The sequence below is a fragment of the Bubalus bubalis genome, chromosome 4 (genome assembly GCF_019923935.1).
Source record: "Bubalus bubalis isolate 160015118507 breed Murrah chromosome 4, NDDB_SH_1, whole genome shotgun sequence".
Lineage (NCBI taxonomy): Eukaryota > Metazoa > Chordata > Mammalia > Artiodactyla > Bovidae > Bubalus > Bubalus bubalis.
This window is the reverse complement of record NC_059160.1, coordinates 160447271-160459263: the sequence shown is the minus strand read 5'-3', so window position 1 is coordinate 160459263 and position 11993 is coordinate 160447271. Positions and strand designations below refer to the sequence as shown.

At 48.5% G+C, this 11993-nt stretch overlaps 1 long non-coding RNA gene across 1 annotated transcript; it reads left to right on the top strand.

The window, feature by feature from the left end:
* The first annotated feature begins 3802 nt into the window (after nt 1-3802).
* LOC123333464 lies at nt 3803-11778 on the top strand. Its single transcript, XR_006550883.2, has 3 exons — nt 3803-3925; nt 11049-11141; nt 11584-11778. It is a non-coding gene; the product is annotated as an uncharacterized LOC123333464 (long non-coding RNA).
* The last annotated feature ends 215 nt before the right edge of the window (nt 11779-11993 follow it).

Below are 11993 nucleotides of genomic sequence, written 5' to 3'. Positions count from 1 at the left end.
AGGGCCCTCCTTCCTTCCCTTAGCCTGAGGGAGAGACCGTAAATGAGAAGCTCAGAAATCCCTGCTTTTGTGTTGCCTTGCATCATAAAGCAGCAGTGTCGCTCCGCTCTTCTAGCTGCCCTGGGCTCAGGAGTGCCATCCATTCCTCCCCCAACCTGGCATGTACCTGCCCACTGGGAGACAGTCAATTGTCCTGGTGGTCTGTCAATGTCTCTGTGGCCGACCTCTGTCTCTGGTGCTCTCTCCACCCTTACTTCCCTTCTGGGCGCTCCCACTGAGTTCTCTTCTATGCAGCCTATGCTGGCCAAGTGGGGCGGGGCAGGGCAGGTGGGGAGAGTTATAGGCCCGAGTCTACACAGCAGTGTGGGACTGTCTTCCATTCCTGGGTTTGACACCTCCTGGTCCTGCTGGCCCAGGCGCTCAGGGCTGTCACCTCTGAGCCCACGTTCCATTCCTGCTGATCCGTGTGGGTCATTTCAGTGAGTCCGGCCCAGGAGTCTTCAGCTTCATCCCTATCCTGGTGCCATGCCTTCATCAAACAGCTACAGCAGTGTGCCACACCCTGAGCTGGCACCACGCACAGCGGCTGCCCCGGGCAAGGTCACCCCTCATAGACTGGTCCCTTCCCCTGCTTTAGCTGGAGGCTTCTGTTGAGGGAGTCGGGGCCAGTTAATAGGTGTGAGAGAGGACTCAGGAAACAAAAAGTCACGGAAAACATAAGTAAGGCCAAAAAAGCAAACCTTTAACTAGAGAACTGACCACATCCTCTAGAAGGGCATGTGGGTGTTAAAAAAAAAAAAACCCTTTGAGTGGGTGGTCCTGTATTTCACATACCTTGGGCACACACAGAAGCCCATCAAAAGCAAGAATTTGCTACCTGACTTAACGAAATTTAGAGTGAGTGAATTGGGTGAATGTAGTCAAAAAATACAAACTTCCAGTTGTAAAATAGCTAAGACCTGCGATGTAGAGTTCAGATGGTTAATAATACTGTATTGTATATTTGAAAGTTGCTAAGAAACTAGATCTTAAAAGTTCTCATCACAAGAAAAAGACTTGTAACTATGTGTGGTAATGCATGGTAACTAGACTGATCGTGGTGATCATTTTGCAATATATACAAATATTGAATCATTATGTTGTATAATATAATGTTATGTCATGAAAACAATATAATGTTATGTCAGTTGTATCTCAGTTAAAAAAACAAACAAACATGAAACTCATTCCTTAGCACCTTTGACATTTTCTAGTTGAGCACTCTAATTGGGGCACACAGAAAGGCTCGATCTACCCTAGGAATTACTATATACTTTTTCTGATCTTTTGGTGATCTGCTGGAACAGCAGGAAAAACAATTTTCTTCTTCAAAATTTTTAGCTGGGGACTTCCCTGGTGGTCCAGTGGTTAGGAATCTGTCTTCCAATGCAGGGGACATGGGTTCGATTCTTGGCTGGGGAATTAAGATCCCACGTGCCGCAGGGCAACTGAGCCTTTGCGCCACAAGTAAAGAAGCCTGCACACCGCAGTGAAGAGCGTGCCTGCCACAACCCAGGTCCCGCACGTCACAACTAAGATTCAGTGCAGCCGAATACATATTAAAAAAAAATTGTTCTGTATCTGTTTAAGAAAAATCTTCTAAACAGTGCATGTTTACAAAAATGCATACATATAAAGCTACACACATTAAATATATTAGAATAGCCTCCTGTGGGGAAGAAGGTCATGAGAGTGGGGAATGGGGATAAAAAAGGAAATAAAAGGGAAAAAAAGACTATTAAAAAACATTTTTTTTAGCTGATCTTAACCACAATCCCAGGGAGGGGGGAGCCCGGTGGGCTGCCGTCTCGGGGGTCGCACAGAGTTGGACACGACTGAAGCGACTTAGCAGCAGCAGCAGGAGCAACCACAATCCTTAGCTGTTCCCCATGGAGTGAAGCATTTTTCTGAGGGCAAGAGGAAGGCAGGAAGGTACGCACTTTGACTTAGGACAGTCCGGAGCGATTTCTGACTGTTCAGAGTGCACAGGTGTAGACGACAGGATGGTAACCTACAATTAGCTAGAGATGTTCTTAGTGAAGAGTGATTCTGGATACAACGTGTGTCTGGGTCTGTTCCCAGTGACCACCCCACAAACCCTCCTTTAGCCGAGCGTGGCATGAGTAGCACTGGAAGACTTTTGAATGAAAATCCTGCATTGAAATCGGATTTGTCTTTTGATGTGACTGTAGACATGTCGGCTTTGGGAGCAGAATCCCGAAACTGTCAACACTGAATTTCCTTTCGCGTCTGCCCAGCGCTGCTCCTATCCATAAGCGCCTGGGAAGGAACAAGCAACATCTCTGAGGCTCAGTTTCCTCAGCCCTAGAATGAGGCGCTAAAACTGCTCTATTCATAAGGAAGTGCATAGAGGACACTAGCAAGCTACCCCAGCGTCAGGGCCCCGGGCTAACAGGGGCTGTCGTGCCTGGAGCTGCACATTTTGGACAGCACAGACGTGTATCATCACCAGAGAACGACGGGATCACCCAGGTCTGCACCGCCGTGTGGAACTTTGTGACTTTGGGCAGCTCCTACCTTCTGAGCCTCCTTTCTTGCCTATAAAATGGAGACAGCGGTGCCAGCCTCATTGGCTCCGATGATTTAATTGACAAGAGTGACTCAGTGAATCACCTGCACAGTGCCCGGAGCTCGGTAGACCTTGGCAGTGCCAGCCCCCGTGTCTTGCACCTGGTTGCTGAGGCTGAGGGTGGTTACCAGGCCTTCCCTTCTCTCTCTGGGGCCCAGGCAGGTCTTGTCACAGGCCATTTTGTGGCCTGTGAGTGAGCCCCTACCCAGACCCTCCGGGAGGGGGCATAGGAGCAACAGAAGGAAAGGCAGGTATGCGGGCCACAGCCCTTTTCCCAGAATGGGGAAGTGAGCTGGTATGGGAGCTGGCATGGGAGCCTGTAGCCAAGCACGCCAGCCCCACAGCCTCCAGGGGCCCCAGCTCCCCTACCTTCGGGAGCCACGGGGGTTAGTTCTTTGCAGGGCAATGAGTGCGTTGGTGGGGAAGGTGCTCATTCTCTTCTTTTGCAAAACCAGCTAATCCCAGGAGACGCTAGCAATTTCAGGGACTGGTGTTGGCTGGCGCCCTCCACATTAGGGTCCTCAAACTCAGCAAAAATTGTAGGGTCCCTCAGTCCTCTGTCCTGTCTTCCCTTCCCTGCTTGGTCCGGTTCGGGCTCTGGGCTGAGCACACAGATGTGCCTCTGTGAGACTTCTAGGGCCTCTCCTCTCTCTTCCCACCCAGTTCTCTGTCTTCTGCCTTCACACCCAGCCCCCAATGCACGCTGGAGTCACTTGGGAGTTTAATGAATTACGACACCTGGAGCCCAACCCCAGAGACGGCTTTAGTTGGCCGAGGGCATGGCCTAGGCATTGGGATTTTTAAAAAACGCTGCTGAACACAAAGTGGTAGGCACCAGCCCCCATTTTTATGTCAGTGCCATCCACGCACACATCTGAACTTACACATCTGGACACACTCCTGCCCTCCCACCTACTCTCTGCTCCATCTCCTTTGTTCGTTGCTGCTGCTTTGCAAACTCTCTGTATGGTCAAGCCACTCAAGATGGTGGAGCTCTTGCTCTCTGTACATTCCCTGCCTGACCAGTGCCTACTTCACGTAGGTCTTAGGCATGTGATTGACCTTCCTATGTACTTGCTCCAGGCCCCAGCTGTTGACAATTCTCATCAAGAGGGCAGTGAGGGGCCTGCCCTCCTATCAGTTTCCTTGGTAACTAATGAGCCCACCTGATGTCAACTCTTCTGTAACTGGTGATCTCTCCTTCCACCAACCCCCAGGAGCAAAGACTGCTGCCCTGTTTTATCCACCGGCTGCCACTCACTATGGTGTGTCCCTCCAGGACCTAGCTTCAGACAGGTAAGATCCCCCTCCCACCCATTAAACCACGGATGTCTCTATTGCTGACTCCTGGGCAAGAACAGGCCTGAGGGGTGTGGCCCAACACTCAGCTTGCTCAGGGCACTCTCTGGGTTCAGACCTCAACCAGCCTGTTCGAGCCCCTGAAAAGTAGGGGAGATGGGTGGTGAAGGAGGTCCAGTACCTGATGCTGAGGGGCAGAGGGGCACAGAGAGGAGCCTGGTGGCAAGGAGTGAGAAAAGCAGATACTATGAGGTAGGGGACCAGGCAAAAGGCAGGGTTCTTCGCCTGGAGTTTGCAGGTAGCGTTTAAGGCAGCCATGAACTTGGGTGGGAAAAAAAAGGATGCTGTTGTTTGCACTACCCTCTAGCTGAAATTTAGCATTACATTCAGTATAAATGTGGACAAACCCCATGTACTATTACCTGTGACTTTGTTACCGGTGGAAATCACTGCCCCTTTTCTATGACGGAAGAGTTGTTGCAGACAATGGTTTTGCTCGTCACTACTTCAGAATTGTATGTGCACGCTAAGTCACTTCAGTCATGTCTGGCTCTGTGCAACCCTATGGACTGTAGCCCACCAGGCTCCTCCGTCCATAGGATTCTCTAGGTAGGCATACTGGAGTGGGTTGCCTTCCTCTCCTCCAGGGGATCTTTCTGACCCTGGAATTAAACCCATGTCTCCTGCATTGCAGGCAGATTCTTTACCGCTGAGCCACTGGGAGAGCCCATGGGCCTGCTTAAAGCCTCCACTAGGTCTTATTTCTGATTTGTTAAGAAGCGCACATATTACTCCATCGCAGTTTATTGTTTAATAATAATATTAACCTATTCACTGTAATCGGTTCCCTTTGTAATTCTGTGTATTTTATTTCATGCGTTGAAAACATTCTGGAAAAGGGCTTCATTTTAGGCCGCACAGCACCCTCAAGGGGTCCCTGGCACAATAGAGGTTAAGAAACATGGAGTAGAAGATGGTGGGGGTGTTCAGAGACCAGGAGATGGCAGCCATGATTCCAGGGACTCGAGGTAGCCTCCCTTGGGTCCCCCCCAAGGGCCACCCAGAAGTCTCGAGAGCTACCCATTCTGCTGGAAGACTTGGTCTGTGCCAGGCCCGGTTGTTCAGGTTTGCCTGGGTCCCCTGAGCCTGCCAGAGTCTGGAAGGAATTTTCTGACCTCAAGGTCTCACTCTCCACCCCAACCTCTGAGCCCCGACACCTGGCTGCAGGTCTCGCCTTACCCTTTCATCGGATAAACTGCACTCTTGGCAGCCAGCAGAGCTGACCGACGCAGGGAGGGCAGAGTCTGGGGGAGGCCTGGGCCACCAGAGATAAGAGGACCCCAGGGTGTGGAAGTTGCCCCAAGACAGAGTCTGAGCATGGGAGGTACAGTCCCAAGCAGGGGACTCTGAGCAGGTGAGCTGTGCTTGGGACCATGCCTCCCTGGAGATACAGGAGCTGCTGAGCCTTCCGGGGAGGGCTAGACAGAGTCTGGAGGTGGAGACAGGTTAAGAGTACAGAACTGACTTCCAGCAGAGGGGTGGGGAAAGGGGGTCCCTGCTCCCCTGCCCTTTGACACAAAGGAGGCCCAGACTCACGCCCCCATAGCTCAGACCCTCCAGCCAGGCTGCCCCTCTGCTCTTTTCACTCCCAGAGGCTGCCTCAGCCTTTCCCTGATCATCTAAAAGTGTCTCAGAATCCTACTCTGAATTGGAAAAGCCTAAATTAGAACAAATGACCTTAATTTGGGGACTTGAAATAAAAACATTACTTGATTTTACAGAACCCCAAGCATAAAAACCTAAAAGTTTTTAAAGCACGTCCGCACTCTCCCCACCCCTCCCCAGGGCCTCCTCTAATCCCAGGTCTAATTAAAAAGCACAATCAGAACTTCAGACCCCTCCCCCAAGTAGCCAAGCCCTGAATTAGTTTCCTTGGGTTCAAGTTTCCGACCCTTAGACTTCTTGCACAAAAATGATGTTTCCCCACAAGAAAGAATCCAGGCTTGGGGATCCCTAAGCATTGTTTTCAAACTCACTGAAGAAAGCTGAGCTGCATCTCTCTCCATCACAGGTTCTGCTGTGCCCGCCTTTGGGTAGTGTCCCCGGAGGGGCTGCAGTACCGGAGGTGTGAGGTTTCTGGTCCCCCTGAGCCCCCTGACATAGGCAAATCTCCATCCTGGGTCCAGCACCTGCTGAGCACACAAAGACAGGTGTTTGCAGGAAGTAGGGGGGAGCTAAGCCTTGAGGAGGAAGCTGGCCTCACAATAACAAAGCCTCCCGGTGCATCAGACCTCCTGTGCCCCTGAGAAGGGTGGAAGGTGCTCGTCTGAGCACGTATGTGCCTCACTGAGAGCCATATCAGCAGGATATCCCACTGAAGAACAGCTCCTTGCCCCACCCTTCTGCCTCCCCCTCCACCCTGCTCTTAGGCCTGGTCTCAGCCCTCCTGTGCTCAGAGATGGCTCCTAACCAGACCATCCAGTTCTTGAGGGCCCACCCAGACAACCCCTTTGCCACTTTTTTTTTTTCTTCTTGCCACTTTTGATTAGAAATTTCTGGTACTTCAGATCCAAGAACACTGGGTGGAAAGGACTCAACTGGTCCTGGGAGTGAGGTGAGCAGAGTAGCAAAGGGGAAAGGCAGTCAAAGGGACCATCTTAGGCAAAGTCCTAGCCTTCACCTGATTCTGGGGGGAAGTGTGGTATGTAAATTACCATTGAGAGTTGACCCAACCTCGAGGAGGGGAAGTTTAGCTTTCCTCCACTCGCAGTTCTTGGCTACAGGCTGCTCTGGAGGGGCATAAACACAGGCATTTCCAGGTCACTCCAGAGCCCAAGGAACAAGGAAACCCCGATGCCAGCCTTTAGAAGAGGGTGAGTACACAGGACTGGTGAATGAGGGCTACAGGACCTGTAGAGTACCAAAACTCCTGCTACACGGAGCAAATAATTGGAATAAAATTCTCCAAAAGACAACAGGTGCTCAGGGCAGCACAGGATGCCTGAGTGGGAGGGAAGGTCAGAGGTCGTTAGTGGACTCCCAGCTTCTGGTCCACCCTCTCTGAGGGAGAATCCCTTCCTCTCGAAGGTTTAACCTTCCAAATTCGTCATCTTCTCTTGAGTCCACCAGAGTATCCTGTCCTCCAGTCTGCGGAGTTGACCGACCCAGAAGCTGCTAGAAGAGTCTTAGGCCAATATTTTCTCAGGTGAGTACTGTGACCCAAGTACTCACCTCGCCAGCACCCCTGACCGTCCACTTTCAGGAAAGGGATTATCTGGCACGCAGAATTTGTATAAATCTAGCCACTGTTCCCTTTCTCCTTGTTCACAGGTTTTAGAATTGACCTATAATAGACATAAAAGCTTCTAGAATTTGCTTTTCTGGCTTTCTACATAATGGGATATTTGTTTCCCACGTCTCCCTTGGCGCCTGTACCCCAAAGGCTCTGGGGGAAGGACTGTACCTGCTGTGTTCAGCACTGCGTCCCCAAAGTTTCTCCTGGTGCCCAGCAAACAGGAGGAGGTGCTAAGTGACTATGTGTTGAGCAAAACTGATGTCACAGGGCGATTTTTGTAAAACAAAGTGTGAAGAATGAGCTTTGCCTCAGCCTCGATTTTCTGGAAAAGTCTGAGGCAAAAGTTTAGATGTTAACACTTTTGGGGGGGGGGATTGAATCCCAGGGTAGCTGGAGTGAGACAGGCAAAGGAGGAGGGAAGGCAGGAGTGAGCAGGCCATAGCACTGTGATAAGCACAGCGATTGCTCAGCTGCATAAGAGATCTTCAGAGAGGCCATAGGAACCACTGTGATGCCAAGAAGTCTGCCTCGGGGGAGAAGAATAGATCCACAGGATCCCACCTCCTAGCTGCCGTGTTTTCTGGGTGGCCTTACCCGGCACTGTCTAGCCCCATACTACGCGTGCTGCCCCTGTAGCCTCAGCAAGCACTGGGAGAGCTGCATCTGAAGACCACGGTGGTCTACAGCCCTACGGCCGCAGCTTGTAGGGCAAGCCAGGCAATAAGCAGAAGCCAGTGGCACTCCCCACCTGCTCTCCTGCAGCCCGCAACTCTGCAGGCTGCCCGGGCTGGCCAACAAGCCAGCAGAGATGCCAGGCAGGCCTGCAGCTTCTTGTGTCTCCATGGAAACAAGCTTCAGAATAGGAGGAAGAGACATGCAGCATGAATTGAGGGTGGGGGGCAGGTGTGCCGCAGGGCTTCCCAGGTGGGTCAGTGATAAAGAAACTGCCTGCCAATACAGGAGATGCAAGAGACACAGGTTCGATCCCTGCATCAGGAAGATCCCCTGGAGGATGAAATGGCAACCTACTCCAGGGTTCTTGCCTGGAGAATTCCATGGACAGAGGAGTCTGGCAGGCTACAGTCCTTAGGGTCGCAAGGAGTTGGGCGCGGCTGAGGGACTGAGCATGCACAGGTGTGCCACAGGGCCAGGTGGGTGGGCAGGGGCCACTAGGCAGACCTGGCCTGTACCACAAGGCTGTGCCCAGTTCAGCAACTCCCTCCTATGAAGATCCAAGTACTCGCTGTGCCTCAAGGATGTGGGGGCATCAGGCTGCAGCCAACACTGACCAATACCTGCTATTAACATTTTGTTTTCTAGTCTCCCTCTCCTGGAGCTACAAGCTTACTAGGTTCATTGTCTTCCAGTTTATTGTAGGTGACGGTTTTGTCAAATTCACTCATGTATAACAGCTTCCACAATCGTCTTCCTTGCCCCACAAGTCAATGCCACAAAAGTCAGATTTTGTTAAGATAACCTCCATCTCCCAGAAGCAATTTTTGTACCAATCAAAGTATGCTAGATTATGACAAAATTTGAATGACATGAAGTAACAAAGGTTTGCTTCTTGTTTACGTCGTATATATCTATTGCAAGTTGCTGGGTCCTCTTCACTTTACACCTTCTCACTCCAGGATATAGGCTAATGAAGTAGTCACGATCACTGCCATGAACAGTCATGAACACTGCCAAACTCAAAAGCAAAAGTATTGATCTGGAGGGTAACAAATCAGCAATTAGATGTTCTGGCCCTGAAGTGACATACATTCGCTCGTAACAGGGTGGCCGGAACTAGTCATGTAGTACCCCATCCAACCACAAGGGGGCCATGAAGCAACGAGGCGTCCTGAAGGCAAAGAGCAGGAAATATTTGGTCAACACAATTCAACTGCTTGTGAAGTATATAATTGAATGTTCTCTGGATCTAGGGAATAGAGGCCTAGTTTTACTAGAGTTTCAGCCCCTCATAATCCCATTTCCAAACTTAAGACACTGCTAACCAGTTTGAACAGCACAAGTATATACTATGCACCATTTTCCTAGTTTTCCACCAAAGAACTTGCAGTGATTTTGCCAGGTAAAGAAGAACCTCCCAAACTTCCAGTTACAATTGACCCTGGCTCAACAAAACCTCAAAAAAATAAACCCTGCAGTCAATAAAGCCGCTTCCTTGATATGTAGACCACCAGCTTGGTCCTCCAGTCAGGACTTTAAGAGCCTCAGGTGATTACTGAGACTTCGGCCACGGTCAACAGCAGGCCCTATGAAGCAGCAGTCTTCAGTCATCTCCCCAGCTTCTGATTGTGCAGATGGAGCAGATAACCTGACTGCCATGGAACTGCTCCCTGACTTAAAGAGTAAGTCTATTGTAATTCTTGTAGGAAAAGCCAAGCAGAAGCCACTGGCGCGTCCCTTCTGGCCTAAGAGGAAACAAAAAAGAAGTTAGCTCCTTGCTTCCTATGATTTGAGACTGTTGATGTTGCATTTGTTTTTTCTCCTGTGCCTGAGTGATTGCTGCCAGCTAGCGTGAAGAGTGCCTGCAGCTAGGGGAAAGGAATCTGCGAGAACCCAGCAGAGACGAGGGCATAGCTGGTGGCACCCAGAGATGGCCAATAACCAGAGACAAAATCCAGAGCATATTCAGAGTTCCTTCTGTGGAGGAAGTGAAACACCCGGTCAAGGGCAGTGGATGGAGAAACTTCACAGAATAAAAAAATAAAGACAAGCGGAGGCAGAGACTTCTTAGGAAATGAATCTGTCCTTCTCTAACTGGAAAATCACCTTATACAATGCAATGCATGATAACTCTTCATCCAAATATCTCTACTTTTCCAACTTCTGTTCATCATGAATATATATATATATAAAACTTTTGAGATATAGAGGGAATAGTTATATCTGAATATATATATATATATATATATATATATATATATATAACTTTTGAGATATAGGGGGAATAGTTATATCTGTGTTCATCCAGTTTAATAATTCACTCATATTTTAAACCATAGTTTAAAGTGATGTTCAATCTATAAATGTTTCTTTCTTCTATTATGCATTTTGTGAAACAACTTGGTGTCTTTGTTAGTCCTAGGGCCTCCTGTTGAGTCATCCAACAGGTTTCTTGGAAAAGGTCATTTCTTAAGAACAGAAAACCAAAAAAGCCTTGAGAATTCCAACTCCCCACTTACCATCAAAAAGGCCCCAAGGAAATGCGTTTTCAGATGGTACACTTACTAAAGGTGGAAATGGGGACCCACTTGACCGCTCTGTGGAGGTGCGAGACTGGTGCAGCTCCAGGGGAGCACCCGAAGCGCTGTCTACTGAAGGGTGGGAAAAGCAGCAACCCTGGGACCTGTGACGTGGTCACAGCACGCTAGCTTATGAACAAAGGATCTAAAAAAATTTCTTAGGTTCAAAAAAAACAGAGGGACTTTAATAGGTTAAAGGAAATATAAGTCATGTCATCAGAATGCAACGTGTGACTCAGACCAACATTTGGAGATAATCAAGGAAATTTGACCCTGATTAGATATTAGATGTTTCAAAGAAATGATTATTTGTTTTAAAGATGAAGTAATGGTATGGTGTTTATGTTAAAGGAATCCTTTTCTTAAAGATACATAATGTCTAGAATTTACTTTAAAATAAGCCAGCAGCAGAGGTTGGGGAGGAGATAGAGGAATTGTGTGTGTGTGTGTGTGTGTGTGTTCAAGGGGAAAATAAAGAGGAAACAAGATTAGCTACAGCCAATAATTGGCAGTTGAGTACTTGGGCACTAATTACACTATTCTCTTTGCTTTTACATATGACATTCTCCAGGGACCCAGTGGAGTACTGGTGTATCTGTATACCAGTGTTCACAGCAGCACACAACAGCCAAAAAGCAGAAACAACCCAAGTATCCGTCAACAGGTAAACTGATAAATTAAATGTGATATATAAATGTAATGGAATATTATTCAGCCATTAAAAGGAATGAGATTTTGATATATACTACAACATGGTAGACTTTGAAAGCATTATGCTTAATGAAATAAGCCAGATGCGGAAAGTCAAATATTGTATGATTTCATTCATCTAAGGTACCTGGATTGGCACGCAGACAGGCAGAAAGCAGAGTAGAGGGTCCCAGGGGCTGGAGGATGACTGGAAGTGGATATTATTATTTAATGGGTATTATTTATGTTGGGAAGGATGAAACATTTTGGGTATAGACAGTGGTCATGTAAACAGTGTTGTGAATGTTTTCACTATCACTGAATTGTACTTACAAATGGTTAAAAGGATGAATATTATGTACATTTTACCATGATTTTTAGAAGAATTTGTATTAATTTTTGGCTGCACTCCACAGCATACAGGATCTTCATTCCCCAGCTGGGGATTGAACCAGCGTCCTCAGCGGTGAAAGCATAAGGTCTCAACCACTGAACCACCAGGGAAGTCCCCGTGACAATTGTTTTTTAAAGCTAATTAACAATAATGAGTGGCAAAGTAATTATTGGATCAGACCACTCCGAAGCAAAAACAAAACAGTGTGATACTGGGACCAGCTGGTAAATGTTATCAATGGCTCGGAACAAACAGTCCAGAAATAGAGCCCTGGGCACATGTGACTGAGGGAGGGCTCCCTAGTAGCAGAACCTGACTCTGGGATCCTTGTGTAGCAATTTGCTGAGGGACAGCTCTCAGGAGAACTCTTGGGGAGTGAGGAAAAAGCAGGACCAGATGGGCGAGAAGAGGCAGAGCTGTGGGCTCAGGAGA